Source organism: Somniosus microcephalus, chromosome 11, assembly GCF_052327205.1.
Source record: "Somniosus microcephalus isolate GS21.2 chromosome 11, FLI_Smic_1.0, whole genome shotgun sequence".
Classification (NCBI taxonomy): domain Eukaryota; kingdom Metazoa; phylum Chordata; class Chondrichthyes; order Squaliformes; family Somniosidae; genus Somniosus; species Somniosus microcephalus.
The window spans coordinates 56856688-56875333 of NC_140997.1; the positions used below are offsets into that span (position 1 = coordinate 56856688).

Genomic DNA, 18646 nt, shown 5'->3' on the forward strand with positions numbered 1-18646 from the left:
TGCTTATGGTCAGTTAATCCGGCAATACTTTTGGCTTGGAGCACTTTGAAAAGAGGCTAAGTTTGGAAGTAGGCAGTCTGGGGTTTGTCAGCAAACAGGTGGCACTGGAGCTATCGGAGGCAGGCTGGTTTTGGGAGCAATTGCAGGGGGACACGAAGCCCCAGAAGCTGAGATAGTGGGGTAGAAAATAGTTTTGGCCTGTTTGCAAACGCAGAATGGTCGGCATGATGGTAGTGCCCAACAGGAGCTTGACCAAAATTGGGTTTGGGGCTCATCAGCATATCTGGTGAGGTGCCAATCAGGTGTCCAGAATCAGCTTGCCGGTTTGAAGAGGACTAATTTCGGCCAGCTACCTTGCCGGTAGTGAGCCTCAGTTGAGTCCTAGGAGGAGGAGAGAGGACTAGCACAGTCCAGCAGCTGGCCACAGTAGTGGCATGGAGCCAGGAGAATAATTCTAGCCTATGCCTCTGGATTACTTCACTGAATGGTAGCATTTAAATATTGGAGCAGGAGGCCAAGGATCGTGCCCTGGGACATATTAAAATATGTGACTGTAGGAACTCGGGTTCCTAGCCGAAGAATTGAGATCGACTCAGAAAATCAAAAACAATCAAATTTAATGAACAAACGAAGCTGTACAGGAAACTGTAGGATACAATGCAAATAGGTCTGGTCTGCTTGAAAGCCTCTCTGGAAACTGCTAGAAAGTTCCGAGCTCAACTGCTAGAAGGTTCCGAGCTCAACTGCTAGAAGGTTCCAAGCTCAACTGCTAGAAGGTTCCGAGCTCTGACATCATGATGTCATCACGTTCTTCCCGCCGTAAAGAGATCATGTGACAGACGGCATGACATCATCACGCGGAGTACAGGAAAGAAGCCCTAGTACAGTTAACAGATACATTAAAGATGCAGCCCCCAGCTGTACTACATTGCTGTAAAAGGAATTATTGTGGCGACGCCACCACTGGACATAATCCGCTCACGGCGGCACAGACAGTCTAAGCAGAAGCCCCCAGCCGGGGGCCCTTTCCTCCAGCAACTTGTTTCCCGCAGGGACAGGCTGCCGGGAGCACTTCCTGTCTGGGAAGTATTTAAGTGGATGCGCGGGCTTTTCTAGTTCCTGTTTGCCATGTGGTCAGAATAAAGAAGCTGTGTTTTCAATAGCTCTGTCTCGACTCCCACGTTTGCCGCGGTATCTCAACACTGGTGACCCCGACGCTCAGGACGAATCCTAAGCTAGCATGGCGGATACAAACGTAGTCACGGTTAAATTACCTGACTTTTGGGAGAACCTCGCCGAAGCCTGGTTCGTTCAAGCTGAGTCCAGATTCCGGCTGAAAGGCATTACAGTCGACGCCACGAAGTACGACTACCTCGTCGCCTCGCTCACCTACGCTACAGTCCCTAAGGTTTGGGCAGCGCTGCAGAATCCACCAACGGAGGGCAAGTACGAGCATCTGAAGGCTGCGCTACTTAAAAAATTTCAAACGTCCTCTTACCAGCGCCACTGCCAACTCCTGGACCTCCCCGGCCTTGGTGACGCTTCACCATCAGGCCTGCTTTCCCACATGCTGTCCCTCTCAGACGACAAAAATCCCGGCGCCCTTTTTCGCACGCTTTTCATTCGGCAGCTCCCCGCCAGCATCCGCCCGCTCCTTGTGGAGTCTGACTCCACGGACCTGAATGAGATAGCTGAAAAGGCCGACCGGCTGCTCTCTGCACAGGCCGCTCGCGACGTCGCGCCCGACCTCACGGCAACGACCACGCGGTCTTCCCGGGCCGTTAGGCCCGACCGCCCTACCACTCCGGGTCACTGCTACTACCACACCCGTTTTGGCGCTAGGGCTCAACGCTGCACGCCACCGTGTTCCTTCAAACCCCCCCCCGGCACCGGCCCCCGCGATGGCCGCGGGGCAGAAGGAGCCCCTACTGTACGTCACTGACGACAGAACAAACCGCCGATTTCTGTGCAACACAGGGGCCCAGCACAGCATCACCCCCGCCTCCGCCCTCGAGATCCAACGCGGCACACGGGGTATCACACTGGCTGCAGCCAACGGCTCTGAAATCCGCACATATGGCACCCGCATGGTCACGCTCGACCTCGCGGGCCGCCGCTACCGCTGGGAGTTCCTGACAGCCAAGGTCCTCTGCCCACTCATCGGCGCCGACTTCCTATGCGCCCACGGCCTCCTTGTCGACATTCCGAGGCACCGCCTCGTCGACATCAACACTATGGCCCCCATCCCCGGCGCCTTTACCCCGGCCCGTTCGGCCGGCCCGACGACCTACTGCCTCGCCAGAGCCACGGACGACTACTCGGCACTCCTAGCTGAGTTTCCCGCCCTCACTAACCCGCCCTTTTCGGCCAAAGCCGCCAAGCACGGTGTGGAACACTATATCCCCACCACCGGCCCCCCAGTTTCTGCCCACACCCGCAGACTCAACCCGGCCAAGCTGGAAATCGCGCGGGCCGAGTTTACCAACATGGAACAACTCGGCATCATCCGCCGCTCCAGCAGCCCTTGGGCCTCGCCCCTCCACATCGCCCCCAAGCCCGGCGGAGGCTGGCGCCCTTGCGGGGACTACCGCCGCCTCAACGACGCCACCACCCCCGATCGGTACCCGGTGCCACACATCCAGGACTTCTCGGCCCGACTGGCCGGACGAACCGTCTTTTCCAAAGTCGACCTGGTGCGCGGTTACCACCAAGTCCCCGTACACCCCGCGGACATCCCCAAAACAGCCGTCATCACCCCATTCGGCCTGTTCGAGTTCCTGAGGATGCCCTTCGGCCTCAAGAATGCAGCACAGGCTTTCCAGCGCCTTATGGACTCAGTCCTCCGGGACCTGAACTTCCTATTCGTCTATCTAGACGACATTCTCGTGGCCAGCTCCTCCAAACAGGAACACCTCGAACACCTTCGCATCCTGTTCGGGCGCCTAGCCCAACACGGGCTCATCCTCAGCCCGGCGAAGTGCCAATTTGGCCTAACCGAGATCGATTTTCTCGGTCACCACATCACCCCTGCCGGGGCCGTCCCCCTGCCCAACAAGGTGCAGGCCGTCCAGCAATTCCCCCGCCCCACAACCATCAAGGGCCTCCAGGAGTTCCTCGGGATGGTGAACTTCTACAACAGGTTCATCCCCAGAGCCGCAGCCCTTATGAAGCCCCTATACGACTCCCTCCGAGGGAAATCCAGCAAGATGGACGTAGCCTGGACCACTGACACGGCAGCCGCCTTCGACGCCACCAAAAACGCGCTCGCCGACACCACTCTGCTCGCGCACCCGAGGGCCGATGCCCGGGTCGCGCTCACCACCGACGCCTCCGACCACGCGGTCGGGGCCGTGTTCGAGCAGTGGGTCAATGGCGCGTGGCAGCCACTTGCCTTCTACAGCCGCCAACTGCACCCCCCGGAGGTCAAATACTCCACTTTCGACCGCGAGCTTCTCGCACTCCACCTGTCGGTCCGCCATTTCAGGTTCCTCCTGGAAGGCTGCCCCTTCACCGCGTATGTGGACCACAAGCCACTCACATACGCGATGGCCAAGCACACCGAACCCTGGTCTGCTAGGCAGCAACGCCAGCTCGCGGCCGTCTCCGAGTTTACTACGGACATTCAGCACGTCTCCGGTAGAGACAACGTGGTCGCCGACTGCCTTTCCCGTCCCGCCGTCTGTGCGAATCACCTCGCGGTCGACTACGCACAACTAGCAGCGGCCCAGCTCACGGACCCAGACCTCCTCTCGGCGGCTACCAGCCTGCCAGGGCTACGCCTAGCCAAGGTCGCGCACGGGCCCGAAGCCACGGCAGTCACGTGCGACGTCTCACTCGGCCAACCCAGGCCGGTCGTCCCTGAGACCTGGCGCCGCCGCGTCTTCGACGCGCTCCACGGGCTCTCTCACCCGGGTTCCCGCGCATCCGTCAAACTCCTCTCCAAGCGCTTCGTCTGGCGCGGCCTTAGCAGAGATGTTCAGACTTGGGCCACCTCCTGCCTCGCCTGCCAACGGGCTAAGGTACAGCTGCACACCAAAGCACCCCTGGGAGACTTCGAGGTACCCAGCCGCCGCTTCGACCACGTACACGTCGACATCGTCGGTCCCCTGCCGCCATCGCAAGGCCAAACTTATCTCCTCACGATGGTCAACCGCTACACACGCTGGCCTGAGGCAGTGCCGCTGACCTCCACCACCACAGCCGACATCGCCAGGGCGTTCGTTAACACCTGGGTTGCGAGGTTCGGCGTACCGGCCGACATAACCTCCGACAGAGGCGCCCAGTTCACCTCCGAACTCTGGACGGCCACAGCACGCAACCTCGGGGTGACGCTCCACCGCACCACGGCGTACCACCCGCAGGCCAACGGACTTTGTGAACGCTTCCACAGGTCACTCAAGGCCTCACTCCGCGCCGGCCTGCAGGGCAGTACCTGGACTGACCGCCTACCGTGGGTGCTACTCGGCCTACGCACCGCGGTCAAGGAAGACCTCCAGTCCTCGGCAGCGGAGTTAGTCTACGGACAACCGCTGCGCGTCCCAGGCGAATTCCTTCCGGAGCCTACCAAGCCTTGGTCGGCCGAACAGCAGCGGCTTGACTCTTTCTCTTCCGCTCAGCAGTTCGCCCCACTTCCGGTCAACCGACACGGCGAACTCGCACCTCACGTCCCGCCAAATTTACAGCAGGCGCGCTTCGTCTTCGTGCGACACGACGCGCACCGCGGGCCCCTGCGACCCCCGTACGACGGTCCGTACGAGGTACTACAAACCGGGGACAAGGTATTCAAGCTGCGACTCGGCGACAGGGTCGAGACAGTCTCCATCGACCGGCTCAAACCAGCACACACAGAACCAGGGGAACAGGTCCCCATGGCCCAGCCTCCAGCCAGAGGCCGTCCCCCCGGCAAGCCAGCACAGCCGGCGGCGAACCGCCCGACCCAACCAACCAGACCGGTGACCACTCAGAGCCGCTGCGGCAGAACCATTAGACCACCGTCACGACTCGTCCACTCCTCCCAAGCGGATTCTGGGGGGAGCTCTGTGGCGACACGCCACCACTGGGCATAATCCGCTCACGGCGGCACAGACAGTCTAAGCAGAAGCCCCCAGCCGGGGGCCCTTTCCTCCAGCAACTTGTTTCCCGCAGGGACAGGCTGCCAGGAGCACTTCCTGTCTGGGAAGTATTTAAGTGGATGCGCGGGCTTTTCTAGTTCCTGTTTGCCATGTGGTCAGAATAAAGAAGCTGTGTTTTCAATAGCTCTGTCTCGACTCCCACGTTTGCCGCGGTATCTCAACATTATATACAATTGTCCGTAATCCTCTGGTGATTCCACCACATGCGCCCCCCCCAGAATTGCTTTTAACAGAGAAGGTAAGGCGAGAAGGGGGTCTGACGAGTCTGTCCGACTGACTGCGATACCCCGGCAGGTGGAACGGAGCGCTAGAAGATGAACTGACCGTTGGCTGTGGTTGGGATGACGCCGCAAGAGGAGAAGAGGAGGCCGGCTGTGGTCGACCCGGTGAGGCGGGCACTGGCGACTCGGCGGATGACTGTGGCTGTAATGGACCGGCAGTCGACGGTGGACGGCCACGACGAGGCAGCTGAGTGGTGACGACTGGTTCGCTCAGATCCAGATGCGCCGGTTTCAACTGGTCGATGGAGATGTGGTCAGGCTTACCGCCGACGTCGACTGTGAAGGACTTATCACCTGACGAGATGATGCGGAACGGACCTGTATAAGGCGGTTTGAGCGGGTTTTTGCGAGCATCCTGCCGAATGAACACGTATTTTGCGCTCTTAAGATCCACCGGGACATGGGAGCGCTGCAGGTCATGATGCGACGTAGGCACTGGGATGACATACCTAGCTGCTTCCTGGTGGCTGACGAGCTGGGGACCAGGGTTCCGTGTGAGGAAGAAAATCGCCACTCAGTGGTTGGCCGTAAACCAGCTCTGCTGAAGAAGAATGCAGGTCGTCCTTAGGCGCCGTGCAAAAACCTAGCAGCACCCAAGGGAGCCTGTCCACCCAACTAGGCCCACGGAGACTAGCACGCAGTGCGGCTTTAAGGGACCTGTGGAATCTTTCACACAGACCGTTCGCCTGTGGATGGTAGGCGGTGGTACCATGAAGCTTGGTGCCCAAACCTTGAGCTACGGCGTTCCAAAGCTCAGAGGTAAATTGAGGCCCCCGGTCGGAGGAGATATCAGCCGGTACCCCGAACCGAGCTACCCACGACGAGATGAAGGCTCTGGAGATGTCTGCCGCTGTGGTGGCAACCAAAGGAATTTCCTCTGGCCACCTGGTGGTGCGCTCTACCACGGTGAGGAGGTGAGTGTACCCACGAGAGGAAGGGAGAGGACCAACCAGGTCCACGTGCACATGGTCGAATCGACGCTCCGGAACCGGAAAAGTGGCGACTGGAGCCTTAACATGGCGTTGTATCTTGGACTTCTGGCAACTCACGCAGGTATTGGTCCAGTCACGGACGTTGAGATGCATGCCCTTCCAGACGAATTTCTTTGCCATAAATCGTTGTGACGTTCTCATGCCAGGGTGTGACAACCCGTGGATAGTGTTGAAAATTCTCCTGCGCCATTCGACTGGAACGATTGGACGTGGGACGCCCATCGAGATGTCACACAGGAGTGTGGTCCCTGCGGCCTGGAAACTGACATCAGCCACTTGTAATCTGGAAGGTGCGGTCCGGTATGCCTGCACTTCAGGGTCTGCCTTCTGTTCTTTTGCCAAACCAACATAGTCGACTCCCAGGTGTACTGCGTGGAGCTGGGCGCGGGAGGGACAATCTGCCACCAGGTTGTCTTTGCCCGAGACATGTTGTATGTCGGTTGTAAATTCAGATATGTACGTAAGATGATGTCGTTGCCATGCCGACCATGGTTCCGCTGTCTTGGCCATCGCAAAAGTAAGTGGCTTGTGGTCTACAAAAGCCATGAATGGGCGTCCTTCCAGTAGGAAGCGAAAATGGCGGATGGCCAAAAACAATGCCAACAACTCCCTATCAAAAGTACTATACTTGCCTTCGTTCTTCCGCAATTGGCAGCTGAATAAAGCCAGTGGTTGCCACGTGCCGTCGACCCACTGCTCCTGTACTGCCCCGATGGCATAATCAGATGCGTCGGTGGTAAGGGCAATGGTTGCGCCCGGAAGGGGATGTGCCAACATGGTCGCAGCAGCCAAAGCGTTCTTAGTGTCGAGGAAAGCCTGATCCATCTGCGGTGTCCAATCGATCGGGTCTTTGCTCGATTTACCTCTGAGGGCCTCGTACAAAGGTTGCATCAACAATGCCGCCTTGGGGACGAACCGATGATAAAAATTGACCATTCCCAGAAATTCCTGGAGGGCCCTGACGGTCTGAGGAAGAGGGAACGAGGTGACTGCTTCCACCTTCGTGGCCAGCGGGACGGCGCCTTCTGAGGTGATTGTGTCCCAGAAAATCAAGCTGTACAACCCAAACTGGCACTTGGCCGGGTTGATAATAAGGCCATGTTGGCTGAGACGAGAAAAAAGGGTGCGTAATGTGTTCTTTCGTGCTGTTACTGGCAATAAGGATGTCGTCTAGGTAGACGAAGATGAACGGCAGATCGCGCAACACGGAATCCATGAGACGTTGGAAGGCTTGTGCTGCATTCTTCAGCCCAAACGGCATACGAAGGAACTCAAAGAGCCCAAAAGGTGTGATGACGGCAGTTTTGGGGACGTCCTGAGGATGCACGGGCACTTGATGATAACCTCGGACGAGGTCTACTTTGGAAAAGATGGAATTCCCTGCCAGGTGGGCCGAAAAATCCTGAATGTGTGGAATTGGGTACCGATCCGGTGTGGTAGCCTCATTCAGGCGTCTGTAGTCGCCGCATGGTCGCCATCCGCCGCCCGGCTTAGGAACTATGTGTAATGGCGAGGACCAAGGACTATTCGAACGTCGAATAATACCCAGGCGTTCCATTGTATGGAACTCCGCCTTGGCGGCCGCGAGTTTACCGGGTTCCAGCCTTCGAGCTCTCGCATAAACGGGGGATCCTGTCGTGGTAATGTGATGCGCCACACCGTGCCTCGCGACTGAAGAAGAAAATGTGGGCCTGGTGAGCTCAGGGAACTCACTGAGAAGACGAGAGAACTCATTTGGAGATGGGACTGCACAGGCAACTGACCAAGACATCGCAGTGCTTCGGTGGCAGGGGACCGAGTGAAAAGTGGAGGCACTGATTAGCCGGCAGTGTCAGACATCGATGAGAAACCCATTTGCGCAGAAGAAATCTGCCCCCAGGATGGCCTGTGAGACTTTCGCCGTGATGAACTCCCAAACAAAACGTTGGCCGCCAAAACTCAACTGGACCCTACACTTTCTGAACGTGCGAATGGCCGCACCATTGGCTGCCTCGAGGGGGGGACCTTGACCGCCGGATTGAAGATCTAGCTTCGACGCTGGTAGGATACTGCACTGGGAGCCAGTATCACAGAGAAAACGTTGCCCTGACAGGGAGTCTGTAATGTATAGGAGTTTCCCTGTGGACCCGGCGGCCATCGCAACTCCGGCGCGTCCCTTAGGCCTTATTGATCTTCTCAGAAACCGCTGGTTTGAGGTAGGTTTTTTTTGGGTGAGAAACTGCAGGGCAGACGGCAATTTCTGGCCTTCGTGCCGAAACGAGCGTGGTATGCACACCAGCCTGCAGGAGGAGGAGTCGGATTCGCTCTTGTGGGGGATGGGCGCCTCGTGGCTGCACAACATGGTTGTGTGCAGGAGCATATTTTATCCGCCTCTGCAGCGAGTTCAGCATAGTTTTGGCGCCTCGTGGCTGCACAAGATTGTTGTGAGACGGTGAATATTTTATCCGCTTCCGTGGCGAGTTCAGCACAATCCGTGATCACGGAATTGGCCAAGGCCGTCTGTACTGGCTCTGGTAGTTGACAGTTCGCGGAACAGAAAACATTGCGATTCCGAGCCCAAAAGCGTGAGCATTTGGCTCATGAGCTCTGAGGGTTTTGAGTCCCCGAGGCCGGGCATGGAGATAAGTCTGCGAGCGCGCTCCGACTTGGACAGACTGAAAATCTGCAGTAAATGTGCTTTTAAAGCTTCGTACTTGCCATCGTTCGGTGGACTCTCGAGGAGGCTGACGACCCGCGAGGCCGTGGCACTGTCGAGGGCGGAGACCACGTAATAATAATGGGTCGAATCCGCTGCTGCTCCCCGGATTGCAAATTGGACATCCGCCTGGAAAAACCATGCGGCCGGTTGTTGCTCCCAAAATTGCGGCAGTTTGAGGGTGACGGCGTTCGTGTCCATGATGTACCTTCAACGAAAATTGTTCGAAGAAATCGGGGTCACCAATGTAGGAACTGGGGTTCCTAGCCGAAGAATTGAGATCGACTCAGAAAATCAAAAACAATAAAATTTAATGAGCAAACGAAGCTGTAGAGGAAACTGTAGGGTGCAATGCAAATAGGTCTGGTCTGCTTGACAGCCTCTCTGGAAACTGCTAGAAGGTTCCGAGCTCAACTGCTAGCAGGTTCCGAGCTCAACTGCTAGCAGGTTCCGAGCTCAACTGCTAGAAGGTTCCGAGCTCTGACGTCATCACGTTCTTCCCGCCGTTGAGAGATCACGTGACGGACGGCATGACGTCATCATGCGGAGTACAGGAAAGAAGACTTAGTACAGTTAACAGATACATTAAAGGTGCAGCCCCCAGCTGTACTACATTGCTGTAAAAGGAATTATATACAATTGTCCGTAATCCTCTGGTGGTTCCGCCACATGACGATGCTGAACAGGAGAAGCTTCTGCAGGCAGTATAGGGTGGAACTTTAAGAGGCCTTGTGCCAATGGCAGACAGCGTATCCAGAAAACCACAATTTTCTGATAAATCACTTGCTGCATGCAAGACCCAGTGCAGAGTCTTGAAAAATTCCACTCAGTGCATATCCATAAACTTGAGCTCATCCAAAACTCTACTATCCACTGTGCTCATTGACCTACATTGGCTCCCGGTCCACCAACACCTCAAATTCAAAATTTTCATCCGTGTGTTCAAATCCATTCATGGTCTCACCTTTCCCTCTCTGTAACCTCCTCCAGACGACACTCTCAGGAAACTCTGCGAACCTCCAATTCCGGCCTCTTGTGCATCCCAGACTTCCTTCCCCCACCATTTGCGGCCGTGCCTTTAGGCGTCTAAGCCCCATGCTCTGAAATTCCCTCCCTAAACTTCTCCTCCTTGAAAACGCTCCTTAATACCTACTTCTTTGACCAAGCTTTTGGTCACCTGTGCTAATGTCTCCTTTATGACTCGGTGTCAACTTTTGTCCGATTACAATCCTGTGAAGAACCTTAGGACGTTTTACAATGTTAAAGGCAAAATGCAAAGTGCAAAATGTTAAGTGAAACCATGAGAGAGCAGTGCCGGAGGAAAAACATTCAAGGAGGATGTACTAGTACTAGCTTAAATTGTCCTTACCACATATTAAGTTAACACAAAAATGTTTGTTACCCTCTTGAGGGAAACCTGCATACGTCACTGAAGCAAAGTGATTATACTACCATTTAATTTTAGAGCAATGTGAGCGAACAAAACCATTGCACTGCCTCGTTATCTAGTCAGGGGACAGCAATGCTCTGACAGGTCTCTTACTAATACCTACAATTTCTAATCCAACTGGTGGGACTGGTATATATCAAACCCTTAACTGGGGCGGCTGCGGTGGTCATCAGTCAGACTCTGGGTGCACCGACGTGAACACAAGTGCAACAAGCGCCGCATTTCCCGGGGTTTAGGCCTGGATTTGTACCGAGAGTTGTGGAAGCTGCGACATTAAATAAATTTAAAACAGAGATAGACAGTTTCCTAGCTGATAAGGGAATAAGGGGTTACGGGGAGAGGGCAGGGAAGTGGACGTGAGTCTAAGTTCGGATCAGCCATGATCCTATTGAATGGCGGAACAGGCCCGAGGGGCCGTATGGCCTACTCCTGCTAATACTTCTTATGTTCTTATCACCTGAAATCCACTGGTGTAAAAAACGATACATTTTCCCCCATAAAGTTGGAGGAATGATTCGCTTCTCCCTCCCTCACCCACCCAAAATAAAACCAGCCACACACACGCTGACATCAGGGGAGGGAGCCCTCGCCTTTAAGGTGACGCATCCACCGGCGGTTCACTTCCGAAACATTTCACCCGCTCTTCGTTTCTCAATTTAAGCAGCCGATCACACGGCAAACGGTCGTTTATTATCCACATTTCCAGTTAAAGGTAGAGCTCGGCTTTTTAAAAAAAAAGTAATGCAATTGCCATCGGATGACTCACATTTGGCGGAGAGTGACCCGCAGGATGATCGTGTCAGAAATTGTGGGGTTTTTTTTTACCAAGTTGCCTGTCGCGCCACCGACAGCGGGTAATAAGCGGAATATTTAAACAAGAGGTGGCCGGAGCTTTCCCACGTTCAGGAGCAAAGGGATGTCAACGGACAGCCGCCTGGCTCGAGCGCTGCGCACGCGCACCTCTCACGTTCCACCACGCAGCAGAAGATGACAACCGGCTCGAGCGCTGCGCATGCGCATCTGTCACGTTACGCCACGCAGTAGAGGACAACCGGCTTGGGCGCATGCGCGCCTCTCACGTTCCGCCGCGTAGCAGAGTAGGACAACAGACACCAGCGCGGGCTCGGGCGTTGCGCATGCGCGCGCGGACGTCTCACGTTCCGCACCGCGTTTTTTTTTAAAGTGACTGTTTTCACTTTTCCTTCCCCAAGACAAGCGCCGCCTACGTCTTGCGTCATTGTTGTCTGACCGCAAGGTTTGATGAGGTAATGCGCAGGCGAAAAGCTGGTGCCCGGCGCAGTAGGAAGTGATGAGGGGAAGTTTCTGCCTCCTTAAATTATCCGCGGAACGGTGGGTGTTTTCGTCCATACATTTGTCAAAATCGTAGCGTTACTGTCTGTTAATGGCTGTTTGAAAGGCATGCCTCGGAAAAGATCGCGTTTATCGACAGTGATGTCGTAAGAAGGCCTAGTGCTGTCTTTCCTCTCTCTGGGGCGACTAAAGTGGGCGAAGGGAAGCCCGTCGTTGTTTCAGTGCCTGCGCACAACCTCTGACTTTAACCCTGAATACAATTAAAACTCAACAGCATCTGTGTTTTGTTCACTGTTCTGGCAAGCAGGATGATGACTTGATTACGTTCATATTATTGTAAGTTTCCTGTTTTTCAGATTTAATATTTTCCTAGTTTATTATATATATAGTGTGCTAGCGATGACAATTTGTAACAATTAATACAAGTCTGTGTCAAAAATTCGCTCCCTAAAGTCCTCAAACGTGGCACATTTTTATTTAAGATCTGTCTGATTGATTGTTAACTTTTCTCCTGTACTGGGTATTGAAATTCGGTTTGTATCCTCAGGCAGGTGATAGCCTAATTTAGTGTTTTGTCTGAAATCATAGGATGACATTTCCCTTTTAATGAAAAAAGAGGGAATGTTCCGTTAATACCCCACAGAGAAATAATGTTCACAGAAATTGCATGATTCTAAGCTCTGGTTTTTGAAAATTCTTCAGTGGAAAATGAAAGAGAAAAGGGCTTCAGATAGCTGTATTTCTTGTCTAAATTCCAGTATGATGTAAAGGACATAGTTCTTGTTTTGATTATTGGTAGGTTAATTTTCATGACTAATCAATTACAGGTGTAAGCAATGGTCCTGCACATAATTAATATATATTCTAAAATGAAGTTGCACATTGAAAGGAGGGGATTGGAGAGAGAAAGTAATGTTTTCAACTTGTGTATTAGCTGGCCACACCTATACTACAGTTGAGAATTTTGTGCTCCTGGGATTACTGGCCTCCGTCATTCATTATTACAAATGTTTTGCCATTCATAAGGTAGAGGTAAAAGAAATGTTGTAGTGATTGGGGACTATATAGCCAGGGGGATAGATACTGTTCTCTGTAGCCGCAGCCAGGAGTTCTGAAGGTTGTGTTGCCGATCAGGTTCAGGACATCTCTTTGTGGCTGGAGAAGAACTTGGAGTGGGAGGTGGAGGATCCAGTTGTTGAGGAACTCACGATATAGGTAGAACTAGGAACGAGATTCTGCTGAGAGAGTTTGAGGAGCTCTGGTTGAAATTAAAATGTAGAATCTCACCGGTAATAATCCCTAGATTGTTAACTGAACCACGTGCAATTTGCCATGGGGACAAACTGATTAGAAGGTTAAATGCGTGGCTGAAAGAGTGGTGTGGGAGGCAGGGGTTTTGATTCATGGGGCACTGGCACTAGTACTGGGAAAAGAGGGAGCTGTTCCGTTGGCATGGGCTCCACTTAAAATGGGCTGGGACCAGTATCCTGGCGAATCGAATAACTAGGGCAGTAGATAGGGCTTTAAATTAATGAGGAGGTGGAGGGGCGGGTAAATTCAAAAGCAGTGAAAGAAATGTCAAGGCTGTAGAGCAGAGTAGCGATTTGGGTAAAAATAAGCAGAGTGGGTCAGGAAGGGACAAAGAGCTTAACAAAGGTAATACGGCATTCGAGACTAAGGTGACATCAGGGAAAAATAGAAAAAAATTAAAGCTGAAGGCACTATATCTGAATACGTGAAGCATTCAAAACAAAATAGATGAATTAATAGCACCGATTTAGAAATAATGGGATTGATCCAATGGCCATTACGGAGATGTGGTTGCAGAGTGACCAAGGTTGGGAACTAAATGTTCCAGGATACTTGACTTTTAGAAGAGCTAGGCAAAATGGAAAAGGGGGGTGGTGGCGTTGGCTCTGATAAAGGATGGGATAAAGGCAATAGAGAGAATGAATCTTGGCTCAGAAAATCAAGATGATGAATCAGTTTGGGTGGCGCAACGTATATACATTCTCCAAAGGAATAAAAACGCCACTGGAAAAGTGGTCCAACTGTGGCTAATGAGAAGTTAAAGATAGTATTAGATTAAAGGAAGAGGCTTATAATGTTGCCAAAAAGAGTAGTAACTGAGGATTGGGGGGATTTTAGAATTCAGCAAAGGATGACAAAGAAATTAAGAGAGTAAACTAGCAAGAGACATAAATAGATTGTAAAATTCTATAGGTATTTAAAAAGGAAAAGATTAGTGAAAGTAAATGTGGGTCCCTCAGAGGCAGAGTTGGGATTGAAAGGTGGCTACGGAGATAGTGGATGCATTAGCTTTGATCTTCCAGAATTCTCTAGATTCAAGAATGGTCCCCGTGGATTGGAAGGTAGCAAACGAAACCCCACTATTCAAGAAATGAGGAGAGCAAAGAGGGAACTATAGGCCAGTTAGCCTGATAGTAGGGAAAATGCTTGAATCTATTATCCGGGACATGGTAACAGGGCACTTAGAAAATCATATGATGATTGGGCAGAGTCAACACAGATTTATGAAATGGAAATCGCATTTGACAAATCTGTTGAGTTTTTTTGAGGTTGTAACTAACAGGGTAGATAAGGGGGAACCAGTGGATGTAGTGCATTTGGATTTTCAAACGCATTCGATAAGGTGCCACATGAGATTATTACACAAAATTAGGGCACATGGGGTTGGGGGTAATATATTGGCATGGATTGAGAATTGGTTAATGGACAAAAAACAGAGAGTAGGAATAAATGGGTCATTTTCAGATTGGCAGGCTGTAACTAGTGGGGTACTGCAAGGATCTGTGCTTGGGCCACAGCTATTCACAATTTATATCAATGACTTCGATGAGGGGACTGAGTATAATGTATCCAAGTTTGCTGACGATACAATGCTAGGTGGGAAAGTAAGCTGTGAGGAGGATGCAAAGAGATAGACAGGTTAAGTGAGTGGGCAAGAACATGGCAGATGGAATATAATGTGGAGAAGTGCGAAGTTATCCACTTTGGTAGGAAAAACAGAGTATTTTTTTAAATGGTGAGAAACTAGGAAATGTTGGTATTCAGAGGGACCTGGGTGTCCTTGTACATGAATAACACGGAAAGTTAACATGCAGGTACAGCAAGCAATTAGGAAAGCAAATGGTATGTTGGCCTTTATTACAAAGGGATTGGAGTATAAGAGTAGGGAAATCGTACTACAGTTGTATAGGGCCTTGATGAGACCACACCTGGAGTATTGTGTACAGTTTTGGTCTTACCTAAGGAAGGGTATACTTGCCTTAGAGGGAGCGCAATGAAGGTTCACCAGACTGATTCCTGGGATGAGGGGAATGTCCTATGAAGAGAGATTGAGTAGACTAGGGCTAGAGTTTAGAAGAATGAGATGTGATCTCATTGAAACATATGAAATTCTTAAGGGGCTTGACAGGGTAGATGCTGGGTGGATGGTTGACCTGGCTGAGGAGTCTAGAACTAGGGATCACAGTCTCAGAATAAGGGGTCGACCATTTAGGACTGAAATGAGGAGGAATTTTTTCACTCCGACGTTTTAAATCATTGGAATTCTGTACCCCAGAGAGCTGTGGATGCTCAGTCGTTGAGCATATTCAAGACTGAGATCGATAGATTTTTGGATACTAAGATCTCGAGGGTTATGGGGATAGTGCGGGAGGGTGGAGTTTAGGTAGATCAGCCATGATCTTATTGAATGGCCTACTCCTGCACCTATTTCTTATGCTATGTAATCACCTAAAGTAAAAGTTTTTTTTAAATTTGTTTTTGAGATGTGGGCGTCGCTGGCTAAGCCAGCATTTATTGACCATCCCTAATTGCCCTTGAGAAGGTGGTGGTGAGCCTCCTTCTTGAACCGCTGCAGTCCGTGTGGTGAAGGTACTCCCACAGTGCTGTTGGGTAGGGAATTCCAGGATTTTGGCCCAGCGACGATGAAAGATCAGCGATATACTTCTAAGTCAGGATGGTGTGTGACTTGGAGGTGGTGGTGTTCCCATGCACCTGCTGCCCTTGTTCTTCTAGGTGGAAGAGGTTGTGGATTTGGGAGTTGCTGCAGTGCATCTTATAGATGGTACACACTGCAGCCACAGTATGTCAGTGGTGGAGGGAGTGAATGTTGAAGGTGGTGGATGGGGTGCCAATCAAGCGGGCTGCTTTGTCCTGGATGATGTTGAGCTTGAGTGTTGTTGGAGCTGCACTCATCCAGGCAAGTGGAGAGTATTCCATCACACTCCTTACTTGTGCCTGGTAGACGGTAGAAAGGCTTTGGGGAGTCAGGAGGTGAGACACTAGCCGCAGAATACCTAGCCTCTGACCTGCTCTTGTTGCCACAGTATTTGTGGCTGGTCCAGTTAAGTTTCTGGTCATTGGTGACCCTCAGGATGTTGATGGTGGGGGATTCAGCGATGGTAATGCCATTGAATGTCAAGGGGTGGTGGTTAGACTGTTGGAGATAGTCATTGCCTGGCACTTGTGTGGTGCGAATGTTATCTGCCACTTATCGGCCCAAGCCTGAATGTCGTCCAGGTCTTGTTGCATGCAGGCATGGACTGCTTCATTACCTGAGGAGTTATGAATGTCACTGAACACTGTGCAGTCATTGTGATTTAAAAATTGTTAAAGTTTGCCTGCATGTACTCATGTATATTGTGTCTGTATGCTGTAGACATTGCTGCAAATTATTTACTTCTATAAGGAAAGAAAGACTTGCATTTATAGATCACCTTTCACAACCTAAGGATGCCCCAAAGTGCTTTACAGCCAATAAAGTACTTTTGAAGTGTGGTCACTGTTGTAATGTAGTGGACTCGGCAGACAATTTGCACACAGCAAGCTCCCACAAACAGAAATGTGAAAATTACCAGAGAATCTGTTTTGGGGATGTTGGTTAAGCGATAAATATTGGCCAGGACACTGGGAGAACTCCCATGCTCTTCTTCGAAATAGTCCCATGGGGAGTTCACATGAGGGCAGTCGGGACCTCAGTTTAACATCTCATCTGAAATACAGCATCTCTGACCGTGCAGCACTCCCTCAGTGCTGCACTGGCATGTCTGTTTGGATGTTGTGCTCAAGTCTAGAGTGGTAATTAAACCCACAGCCTTCTGATTCCAAGGCAAAAGTGCTACCACTGAGCCATGGCAAGCACTATATGGTACAATAAAATCATGTTGTAGTTGCCATGAGATGTTAAGATGTGGTATATGTCTTTTTTTAAGTATGTCAATGTGTTATAAAACTTTTTGCAGTAGGTTCAAATTTCAGTAAAATCTACTGGGTTCTTCTGGACATAAAAGATCAGTTCTATCCCAATATTTAATCGCTGAACGTGTGCAAATAAATGAAAGCTTACATTTTGGAACCTGTGAAATATTTTAAGATTTATTTTTATATAGAGTGCACTATTGGTGCATTAGCCTCTCAACTGGGGTACTAGAGTAAGTCTCAACTGGTATTTGAACTTTGACTCCCTCTTGAGGTATGATCTCCTGCCTTTGGACAGGTCATAATGAGATCAAAGGAAAGCTATCTTGAAGGGGCCTCTTTCCTACATCACAAAAGTGATATAGAAGAAATGGGTGTGAATGTACAGTTACATTCTGACAATACCTTGTTATGAGTGGGGACTGGGTGGCACAATGTATTAGAAAACCATTTTATTCTCGGATCTGGGTTCGAATGCACTTTATACCAGTGGAATGTTAAGTAAATTGAGTTGGTCAATCTCAATTCAACTCCTCTTGGGTTCAAGTTCACGGAAATAAATTACCCATATTTCAGTGTTGGGGCTGAATTGGCAGAGACTCCAAGCATGGCTGATGTGGAAAATGAAAAATTCACTTTGGTGCAGTTGGGAGTTCTTTAGGTTGGGATTAAGGGACAGGGCTTTACTCTGACCCATCTGTCCCATGCTATACTTAACCTGGGATTGCTTGACGTGGCGGCAAGTACCCAAAGTGAAAAGCACCTCCACTCACTTTGAACACAAATTCAAAAAGCGCACCTGTTTGCAGCTGAAAAGCAAGCCAACTTCTCTGTATATAATTTGTAATAAATAACTTTTTTGTTTGATCAAAGACTAATCAAGGTGCATTAAATTATAACATACTAATGCAAAACAATGAATTTCATTCAAGAAAGTGTGGGACTCGAGCTTAGTGTCTTGAGAATTTCTCAGGAGTAGCATATGCTTGGAAAAATAAAATGCTATAAATGAACACTGTCAATAAAAATAAACTACTGAGTATTTGTTTCTGGTAAACTGATGAAGGACTGTGTGGAACTCAGAATGGGGACAGGAATAAAAAATATAATGGTTATAATCTACACTGTAGGTTAGTACTAAAACTGCAAAAGTTAGCTAAACCGGGACCACTTCACTGATTTGCTTCATTTTGACTATAAACCAAAGACTTCAATCTCATTCATGAGTTATGGATGGTCATTGCTGTATGTAACATTTAGGATTTTTGATGGCATTAAATCTCTTAACTACTAAAATCTCTAATGTTAAATTCAGCATTTAGTCTCAATAGGCCAGCAGGCTAGTTACCATGTTAATTAGTCAACAAAGATAGGGTGGTTAAGTATAGTCTCAAACATTTCTCACTATAGTGAGAAGTTGGCTCCCTTGTGATACCTCAAGGGGTCACGAGTCATTTCATTCCATTTGCACAGTCAGGCTTTGCTGGGGCAGACATTTGGAAGCCTTGTGCACCCACATCAAAGGGGAGGCGTTTCAGTTAGTGGTGTCTTGATTGACC

The 18646-nt window shown here is 50.6% G+C and overlaps 2 protein-coding genes across 7 annotated transcripts in view; one reads left to right on the top strand and one right to left on the bottom strand.

Moving 5' to 3' along the window:
- Positions 1-11537, bottom strand: part of lyrm1 (LYR motif containing 1) — a 64748-nt gene extending 53211 nt beyond the window's left edge. For 2 of the 4 annotated variants that reach the window (XM_086000750.1, XM_086000749.1), the window contains exon 1: positions 11317-11534. The gene's annotated coding sequence lies outside the window, so the exon portion shown is untranslated. Of the gene's footprint in view, positions 1-11316 lie in introns of all 4 variants that reach the window. The other 2 variants (XR_015079955.1, XM_086000751.1) reach the window with 2 other exon arrangements.
- Positions 11538-11656: 119 nt separating this feature from the next.
- The window catches only part of dcun1d3 (defective in cullin neddylation 1 domain containing 3), a 47496-nt gene continuing 40506 nt past the window's right edge, over positions 11657-18646 (top strand). Inside the window, exon 1 of one of the 3 annotated variants that reach the window (XM_086000744.1) lies at positions 11657-11900. The gene's annotated coding sequence lies outside the window, so the exon portion shown is untranslated. The other 2 variants (XM_086000747.1, XM_086000745.1) reach the window with 2 other exon arrangements.